This window comes from Balaenoptera borealis, assembly GCF_965194805.1.
Source record: "Balaenoptera borealis genome assembly, contig: HAP1_SCAFFOLD_2159, whole genome shotgun sequence".
NCBI lineage: Eukaryota > Metazoa > Chordata > Mammalia > Artiodactyla > Balaenopteridae > Balaenoptera > Balaenoptera borealis.
The window spans coordinates 17,298-27,480 of NW_028122119.1; the positions used below are offsets into that span (position 1 = coordinate 17,298).

A 10,183-nucleotide genomic window follows, 5' to 3' on the forward strand; every position below is an offset into this window, starting at 1 on the left:
TTTTGGGGGTACACTTTGTTCCAGTAACAAACTTTTGCTTTAAAAACCAAGGTGCTTTACAGATCCCTCCCCAACTATAACAGAAAGTGAGGCTTAATTTCATCACAGAATAAAGTTATGGGGAATTTACAGGCCAAAGAAACTTAGGCTTGGGATACTGAATTAGTGAAGAATCTAAACAGAGTTTGGGCTTGGGGCAGTAAATTAAAGAAGTACCAAGGGTTGTTCATATAGGCTTTTGCACCTTTCACATGAGAGACTTATTTCCTGCTTTCAAGGACATAGATAGAGAGTCAGAGTGTCCCTCTTGCATCAGCCATTTATTAAGGAACTGTAATTCAAAATAATTGATATGCCATTGTGGAGCACCCCTCCCTGAGACCCAACAATACACAAAGGTGGGAATACATGCATATATTTCCTTGCATTATCAGCTGAGCACTTTTAGCTCCTATATGTAACTTTTTCATAACATTCTCTAGTAAAAAAAACCAGAGCTCTTTGAAATAATGGCTGGCACTAGGACTGACACAGTAAATATATGAGCCAGGACAATCTTGAATCTTATATCAGAAAATAAGGAAGTATCAAGAAAAAAAAATCCACAGGGTGGAATGATGTCAAAGGAAAACAGGAGCCAATGGAAAGAGCTCTCAATAGCCAAAGTAGGAATGAACTTAGCAACAAAATCTGGACTGCTGGATTATAACAAAAAGTTAAAAAAACAAAGAAAAACAAACAAAAAAAACTGTCCACAGGTGTCCATGCTGGTAAAAATAAGTAACTGCATAGGGTTTTGTTTGTTTGTTTGTTTGTTTTAATCAATAAGGTTGAATAGAAATCTCCTATGCAGAAGTCCAAATAATTGATGTGGACACTCAGCCATCCATGGATTGTGGAGGTGGAGATAACTCCTGTCTCCATAAGTGCTGGTTCCCAAAGTAGCTTCCTCCTAAAGAAGACACACAGCACGGAAATGGGAAAAACTTAACTTCATTGTGGGGAAATCTGAAAAACTACCTCAGCCAGGTGACCAAAGTTAATAGTAACAGTGATAAGTTGCCTTGAGAGCCTGTTCCCTTGATATAAAGTGATGAGAAAGCACTTTACCTCTGTGATCTGCTTACTCAAAACCCATACCTCAAGCCTAATCCTGAGACAAACACCAAGTAAATTCCAATGCGGGACAGTCAACAAAATATCTGACCAGTACTCCTCACCAATGTCAAGGTCATAGAAACAAGGACAGTCTGAGAAACTGTGAAAGCCCAAAAGAGCCTAAACAGACATGATGACTAAATGTCACGTGATACACTGGATGGCATCCTGGAAGACAAAAATTTAGAATGAAGGAAACCCAAATGAAATTTGGATGTCAGTTAATAAGTGACAATTCAGTTGAAAACTAGAATGAGAAACCTATTGCATCACACTAGAAATCTAGAGGAAATGGGTAACTTCCCAGTAAAAACACACATTAACAAAATGGAACATAACAAAGGAAAATACAAACACAACAGTTAAGCCACCAAAAGACCTCTTCCCCATTTTGCTTGTCCTTTCATTGTTCCGGGATTTCGCTCTCCTGGGACAGGGAAGGAACAGAGACACAGCAGTCTGGCAGTTCCCCTAAGTTCGGACCCTGCTCAGTGTCTTCATCTCTCCCAGCCATGCCCCATCCAGTAGGGCACCCAAGGGAGTCTCAGGGATTATTCGTTCTGATGTATCAGCTATGACTTTTTTGATTCCAATGGACTGGACACACTTACTAAAGTAAAATAAAACATTATTTTTAAATGATAGAAATAAATTAATAACTGCAAGAGACAGGTTTAAGAGTGGATTTGGACCTGGCAGTTCTGGTGGCTCACTCTCTTGCAGTGTGATCTGGTCTCCCTCCAATCCTTTGTCCTGCTAAATGCCTTTGGGTGGCCCCATTCACAGGAACACTCTCTCTCACTGCATCCAGGGCTTCCAGAAACTCCAGGCGACACCCACTCAATGTCCATTTTAACAGAAAAGAAGAGGTTCAGTTAAGGTCAGTGACTGTGGTCACCCATCCAGGGCTCTTGCTGTCCTCCCTTGATGGCAGGAAGCTCTTCCACTTGCTAAAATAGCAACTTTGCTGTTGGTGGTAAACTCAAGACTCTTGCTTTGGGCATCGGTGCCTCACATCAGAGGCTGGCCCTGATTGCCAGTGTACCTCAAAAGGCACACAGACTTCATTTGTGTCCCTGGGAGGTGGGAGCCCAGGAGTCACACCTGCCCTCTGACTATATTAATCACCCATCTCCACAGAACACATTTGCTCATTTTCCAGTCTCTGCTCTCTCCTTTACAGAGAACAGAAACCAAATGGTAGGTGGTAAGGAAACTGTTACTCAACGGAGCAGTGTCTCAAGGATGATTCTATACCGTGGAATCCACAGTTGGCTGGCTTTCCAGAGGCCACAGGGACTGGGCCCCGGATGCACGTGGCTCCTGGAGACCACGTGGCCTCAGAGTGAAAACACCAGCTGGGAAGCCACTTGCTCCCATACCTTTGATTTTTAATGAGTATGAATGTCAAAGGTTTTCAACAACCCGAAGGCCAGAGGATGGCAGGGCCACGGTCTGCTGTATGCTGGTTGTGGCCAGGGCCACACTCAATGTCTGGAGGGTTACTTCCTCTCGGAAGGCTGAGAGGCTATTAGGGAGGAGGCCCTTTTCTCAATCACATGGATGTAGGGAACTGAAACATCCCAAGGGGCCGTCTACGTTGCCCAGGTAGCTGTTCAATTGCCCAGCAGCAAGGTCAGCTCAGTGATTGGCCACAGGGGCTTGACAGGGCCCAGGCAGGCCTGAGCTGGAGGACCACAGATGCCTGCCTGGATGGTCAGGGGTCAAGGGATATTCTGAGATTTTATTATCTACTACTGCCCACTCAAATGGGACGAAAGATGCAGCCAGTCCTGAAGGGCACCGCCAGCCCTCAAGAAGGCAGCATATGGGGGCTGGCAGCGCTACAGCCTTGCGTGCATGCCAACATGTCCCACTGAGCGCACTGCGTGTCAGGGCTGGGCTGGAACCTGGGTCCAGCCCCACCCTCCCCATGTTGGCGGCGGGGGACCTTCCTGACTTCTGAGGTCCTCCACAACCACAGACTGAGGTTAAGTTGGCGATGAAACAGCCAGCAACCAGAGCAGACATTTCATTCATCTTCTTTAGAGTCCAGGATGCGGAGAGGAAGCAGAGGCGGAGCAGAAAACCAACAGTCCAGCTCGACCCCGCGTCACTTGTACCAGGTGAGTCCCGTCCATCGTGCAGGCTCAGATAGAAGAGAGAGGGGAAGGCGAAGCAGGCCCATTAGATCGTGAACACTAGGTGTGTAAAATATGAGTACTTTCTGGTTTTCTTTTTATTTACAGGAATTTCTATTTTTCAATCATTAAGATACGCTATTAGTAAAATAAAAAGATTAAAATTGTGTATACCTTGTCACACGCCCCTCACTAAATGTGAATTCTGTAGAGGGTACACATCTTCTGAAATCTCTTCTTACAAGAGTCACGGATTTACTTACTAAAAGCTGGCTGGAATCAACACAGGTGACTTTGCAGTTTTAGGATTGCCTGGGTCCGTGGCTTGCCGGGCTGCAGTTCCTACTTTCCACCTCTGTAAGATGCAGGTGGAGAAGCAAGGGTGAGACCTGTCTCTCTATGAGCTGTTCAGCTAGGACTCTGAGGTACCTACCTTGTGCAGCACGTGGTAGCAGAAGCACGGGTCACAGCAGGAACAGAGTACTTGGTCTCGGCCCTTAGATGACCCAGAGCGGACATTACATACTCAGCCAACAACCAGAAAAGAGAGTCCCTTTATTAAAAAAAAAACAAAAAAATTACATTCAGCCAGCACCTTGGGTTCACCCAGGCCTGCTCTGACCTTCTGTTCCCCCTCTAGCACAGGCCAACGAGATAGCTCTGGGCAAAGCTGTGTTCCCACTCACCTCCCACCCACCTCAGTCAGGTCTTGCTGAACCCAGAGCACCAGGAATGCTGACCATCCTTCCAGTTTGGGGCCCCAAGGCTACAAGCTCATCCCAGCGGGCCAGCTCTCTGGGGTCCTTCCGGCACACTCCCGAGGGCAGTGACAGGGATGCAGCTGGAATCTGAGTCGCACAGTCTGCTCATTTCACCTTCACTCGTTACGAAAAAGGTCTTTACCCATGAAACATTCACCCCACTTTTGGTCCTTTAAAAAAACAAATTTTCTTAGGAACTTTTACACCAAAGTGTCTTCCGGAAAGCAAACGTTCAGCAATAAGATTTACTTCAGTACAATTTCATTTTATGTACATACAAGTGTACTTAAAGAGGGCCATGTATAAAATGAGATGCCTAGTTTGCCATTTCTTTGAAGTCTGAGGCACCTGAGGGTGAGCATACCTGAGGTTTATGATTGTTCCTTTCATAGAGTACTGTCTTCCCGCCTTTATCTCCAGACCCAAGGATGGGGAACAAAGGTGAAACAGGTCTGCACACTGCAAAATGTCTTCAGAAATCTGCAAACCCAGCTTCTTACAGGAGTTAAAGGTTAAGGACCAGGACAATGAAAGGGCGTGTGGGGGAAGGAATAGCAAGTAACCAAAACAAGGTGTCTGCGACCAGCCCACCTTCTTTGTCAGGAGCTGCACCTGGAGCTGGTCTCTGTGTTTGGGGAGCCCTTGTGCTTCACAGAAGCAGTGCTGAGCCAGGGTGGAGGAGCTGGCCACAGACACCACCTGCCAAGTACCTGTGGGACCCACTCTCAGTCCTGAGCTAAGGTTAAACCATAATTACATTTATTTACTTATTTACTGTGACAGGCAACGTGCTCAGTACTTGGAGTGACTATATCCCCCCCCCCATTTTATTGTTTTAAACCACTTTATGAAGGTATCATTGACATACAGAAAGCTGCACATGATTAATACATGCAACTATGTGAGTATGGAGACAGATTACACCCATGAAACCATCACCACAATCTACACTGTAAACATATGTGTCACTCCAAAGGTGTCCTCCCAACATATTCTTTCCTTTATTTATTATTATTCCTATTATCATCATTCTTTGTGTGTATGGTAAGAATGCTTAAGATAGGAGCCATCCTCAGTAAATTTTAAGCACACAATACAGTATTGTTAACTACAGGCACCATATTATACAACAGAACTCCAGAACCTGTTTTCATATGGCATAACTGAAACTTTGTGCCCTTGCACTAGCACCTCCCAATTTCTCAGCGACTCAGAAGGGATGACCTGTTGCCTCGGGCCTTGACAGCTGGGAGGAGGCAGAGCCTTGGCGTCTTCCTGCTCTGTCCAGACCTGCGTGCGGTCTGCAAATGCTCTGCCCCTGGCCGCCGCCCCTTGCTCACACGCCCTGGTGTAAAACCCCAAGTTTGGACCCCAGGCCACCCATGCATGAGTGGCAGAAACCCTTCCCCAGGGACCTCCCTCTGCCTCCTTTTTCTAGTCTTCTCCTTCCCTCCCTCCCATGCCTCTCCTTGCTTCCCCGTGAAGAAGGAGCTGGTGGAGAAAAGCGAAGCCCGGTGGCTACAATCACACACACACACACACACACACACACACACACACACACACACACACACACACACACTGCTCCCTGCGGTGAGGGCTGCTCTGAGTGGTCGGTGCATTCACACATTAAGCCTCATGACGACCTCGGGAGGGCAGTCCTCACTGTTCCCCCATTTCACAGATGAGGGCCCGAGGCAGAGGACAGCAGTAGAGCATCCACCCTCACAGAGGATGAGGCCCAGACTCCCCTAACCTGTGGCTCACCTGGCTCCAGCCACAGCCGCCTCGGGTTCTCGCAGACTCTGCTGGGTCTTTTCCACAAATCCCTTCGAGACCTACAGACTCTTAACTAATCTACGAGGGCAAGTTACTCAAGTTCGTCTGAAAAACACCCCTCCGCAGGTTTCTAACCAGCTATGAGCATGGGAAAAACTGAAGACAGATGGGAGAGCCCAGGTTACAGAAGAGGTTGAAGCAGCTGCTTCGTTGTCACAGTAGGAGAAGGGAGAGCTTGGCAAGGAAAAGAAGGTGCGTGGCTGCGAAGAAGGGGTGTGTGGACCCTCTCAAAGCCCCGTCCTCCACTCAAGCACAGACTTGGACCAAGCCCAAAGCAATGTGAGGACTCTGCAGTCAACAGGTTGAAGAAGGCGTACACCCTGGACCAAGGCCAAGTGCCAGCCAATGTCTTCAGAAGGGAAGAAAAATATAAAATAGGCAGCTCTGCTTGGAGTCTTTGAGATTGAGCTGTGAGGGGCAGACCCCAGCATCATGCCACTCCAGCACATGTTCATGCCCAGAGGTACCTTCTCCACGGGGAACTGTGGAGATTTGTAGAACATATCTGCCCTTTTTCTCCACAGAAGAAGAACCTGAGAGTCAGAGAACTGAGATATCCCGTGGAGGAGCACACACCGCTTACAGGTTGTAAATAGCTTCAGGAGGTCACCACGGCTGACCAAGCCCCAGCTGCATGCGCATTTAGGCACACAGGCGGGTCAAGAGTCAGGCAGGGTCCTTTTGCAAACCTGCCTCGCTAAGCTTCCACTCTAATAAGGTTTTGGTTACAGAAATGCATACTCATGGCAGAAGTTTTTAAAATGCAGAAGCTAACTGAGAAGTAAAAATTCCCTGTGATTCCCTCCCAAGAGATACCGCCACTAACCTACTGACCCATCCATCTCCTTACAGCCTCAGGCTGAGCCCCTCTGACCTGAACTTCAGTCTGGCGTGGACACCACACCCCGCACGACCCCTCGATGTCCAGTGCGGAGTGGCCAGCGTGCTGGGGCTTGGGGATGGGGTGGTCTGCGCCTGGGAGAGCCTTCTGAAGAGGGCAGCTCCGAAAGGCCCAGGCCACGGGGCACGGTGTGAGGCTGCGTCTTGGTCACGCCTCTGCTGCTGACCAGCAGGTCCCGGAGCCTCGCGACTCAGGGGCGCTCCGCACCGCAGCCGCCACCTCGCTGCTAATCGGCCTGATTCGTCTCTTTCTACCCCAGATACCACCCTGTGCATTACCAGTGACGCCAAGACCAAGCCTGCTAGCGCCAAATCCAGCAATCCCCCCTCCTGGCTTTGCAGACCCTGCTCTACAACAGTGGGGAGCGCGGGGGTGAACTGCACTCTGAGTGCACAGAATTCGGGGAGCTAACGAGGCTCTCAGGCCCCGACTCCTAAAGCCAGGGCACCGGGTCACTCACCAGCAGCGGACAGCAAAAGGCCCTTAAATCGGAGCAAGCTACAGGAGAGGACCATCGCCCCCTTGTGGGCAGGAAGGGGGTTGGGCTGTCTCCTGAGCTCCTCCTGGAGGCCAGCACTGCCACATGCATAGGTTTCTCACCCTCAGCACTGCTGACATTCTGGGCTGAATCGCTCCCTGTGGTGGGGTTCGTCCTGGGCATTGTAGTGTGTTTGGCAGCGTCCCTGGCCACCTGCCGCTAGCCCACCCTCCAGACATTGCTAGGTGTCTCTGGGGAGGGAGGGTAAACTGTTCTGTCCAGGGACCCCTGCACTCACCCTGCCGCTCCGGCCAGCCCAGGGGCCACCGCGCCTGCAGGACTCACCTCCTAACCAGGCATACCGCGGAGGGGGGGCGGGGAGGGTACAGGCTGGAGTCTCTTCTCCCCCAGAGATGGCATCCAAAAATCCTAACTGCTGATTCTGCAACTCCCATGAGGTTGACATTTCTCCCCTCTCTTATCAGGGGCTTGAAAACAATTTATCTCTCTGTGGTTTCATTATTAAATCCCTTTTCTTTCTGATGAAAATGCCTTTGGTCCCTAAATACATAGAAGTTTAAGATTTTAAGTGTACTGCTACTTCTATTTTAGATACTGATGACTATGAGGGCAAACCTAGGCCTTTTGGGAAACACATTTTTCTGGGTCTATAACATGTTTCCTTTTTGATACTGGGGGGCTCGGGTAGCAGTTTGGGATGGATTATTTGAAGCCAAAGATTTGAGGATTGCATCCTTACATCTGCCTATTTGCCCTCTCAGTCTCCATCTGAAACTAGCCTGGATACATGGACAGTGTGGACCTCGGCAGCCAGGATCTCAGTGAAGGGACGCCGCTGGCTGAGCTCTGTCCGTTCATGTGAAGGGCAAACTGCTCACTCCTGAACCTCTCCACCTTGCACCAGGTGTCGCATTGCAGGGAAGGTACAATCTACAGACACTTTTATTGGCAGACCTCTTTAAAGATTTCAAAGTGGGGCCACATGGTGTACGTTTGTTGCCAGGATTTCGCCATGCATACGGGAGGGAAGCGCTGTGGTGCCCACCTTACAAATAAAGAAAGCTGAGGCCCAGTTAAGTGGCTTGCCCAAGTTGACCTAGATTCTGGTCTTTCATGGGATGCCTGCAGGACACACAACAGGAATATAAGGCCTCTACACACTCCCAACACCTCTGATGAGATGGCTTCTGCCGTCAGGCCCCCATTTCCCGGAGGACACGCAGCACACTTACACGTGCTTCCTAACAAGTGAAAAGAGACACGAGCTACACACTGGGCACTTCCCTGAATCAGCGTTTCTACACGGGGTGTTCTGTGTGTAGCGAACTGCCTCAACTAAGGAATGCCTGAGTTAGGCCTCTGGGCCTGTGCTTGCTCCAAAAGCCTGCACTGTAACACGAAGAAATGTGCTTTACTCACAGTTGGAATGCCAGACGACTTTCTCTTGGAGGAAAGGTGACTTCAGGTAGGAAGTCCTAGAAGGAATGCTTAGCAGAGTGCTTTTTCAGTAGAGCTCGCAATAGGGCAATGAGCTACAATTCCATGGCATGTTAAACGGGGTAGAAACGTTTTCCTAAAGCTGTTGGAGTGCTGAGGAAATCTAGTTCTCTCAAGTAAGAGTGTAGCATGTGGCCCTTTGCTCGGCATACACAGAGGGCAACTGAAGGGCCAACTGACCTGGCTGTTGCTCAGCAAACATAGAGGGGTCAGGGGGTACTCAGTGATCTGTAGGGAAAAGGGTGCCAACCAGGGGGCTTAGGAGTCCTGAAAAGGGTACTTCCTCTAAAATAAAGCAGAGGAGTGACTAAGACATCATGGAAGCAGCTGCACGACTCCCTTTCTGCATGGCTACGCAGGGCATTACCTAGAGGCCAGTACTCACGTTGAGTTTCCCTATAGATCTAGAGCGTGGCAGGATGAGCTCCACCCCGGCCATCGAAGCACCCGGCCTAGCTAGAGAAAATTCATTGTCTTCCCAGAGCCATGCCTACAGTGCCTAGTGGCCTGTCAACAGCAGTCAATTTCAAGTAGCTTCAAGACAGCATGAATGGAGATTTCAGAATGGGAAAGCAAGGCTACTTCCATCAGGCCCCCTTTTCCACGGGCACACGCAGCATACATCCCTGTGCTTTCTAACAAGTCCAAACAGACACAGGTTACCCAGTGGTTCCTTCCCTGAATCAACTCCTCGAAGTAGGGTGTTCTGCATCTAGTGAACTGCCTCAACCAAGGAATGCCCCAGCTAGGCCGCCGGGCCCATGGCTCTTCAAAAGCCTCCAGTGTTACACGAAGAACTGGGCTTTAGTTTCAGTCGGAACGCAAGCCGACATTCTCCTGGAGGCAAGGGGAATTCAGGCAGGAGGTCCTAGATGGAATGCGAAACCGACGGTTTTTCTCAGTGCAGCTCAGACTTGGGCAATGAGTCAGACTTGCACGGCATGTTGGACCTGCTAGAAAGGTGTTCGTCGACCTGTGGGAGTGTTGAGGAAATCAAGCTGTCCCAAGAAAGAGTGCAGTCTGTTGCCCTACACTCGGCATACACAGACTGGCTCCGAAGGGCTACGGGCCTGGATGTGGCTTAGCAGGCCCACGGGGGCCTGGGGGTACTCAGTGTTCTTGCAGGGAATAGGGTGCCCATGCGAGGCTCCTTGATATCCTGCAAAGCGTACTGACGTTAAAATAATGCAGAGCAACGGCTATGTCCTCCTGAAAACTGCTGCACGCCTCCGCTTCTGCATGGCAATTCAGGGCCTTACCTCGAGACAACTGCTCACGCTGAGTGTCCTGTTAGCGACACAGCATGGTAGGATGCTGACTTTCTCCTCGAGCAGAGTGACTTCAGGTACGAGGTCCTCGAAGAATCCTAAGCAGAGTGTTTTCTCAT

General features: G+C 49.5%; 1 long non-coding RNA gene across 5 annotated transcripts; it reads right to left on the reverse strand.

Annotated features, from left to right (window-relative positions):
- Positions 1 to 305: 305 nt before the first annotated feature.
- On the reverse strand, positions 306 to 9,982 carry LOC309622336. Of its 5 annotated transcripts, none has more exons than XR_014240721.1 (3): positions 5,828 to 9,982; positions 1,851 to 4,230; positions 306 to 1,326 (listed from the first exon to the last, which is right to left on the reverse strand). It is a non-coding gene; the product is annotated as an uncharacterized lncRNA (long non-coding RNA). The 5 variants fall into 5 exon arrangements; XR_014240722.1 differs by lacking the exon at positions 5,828 to 9,982 and having other exon boundaries at positions 1,851 to 3,852; positions 3,997 to 5,814; XR_014240723.1 differs by lacking the exon at positions 5,828 to 9,982 and having other exon boundaries at positions 1,851 to 3,654; positions 3,733 to 5,814.
- Positions 9,983 to 10,183: the final 201 nt, after the last annotated feature.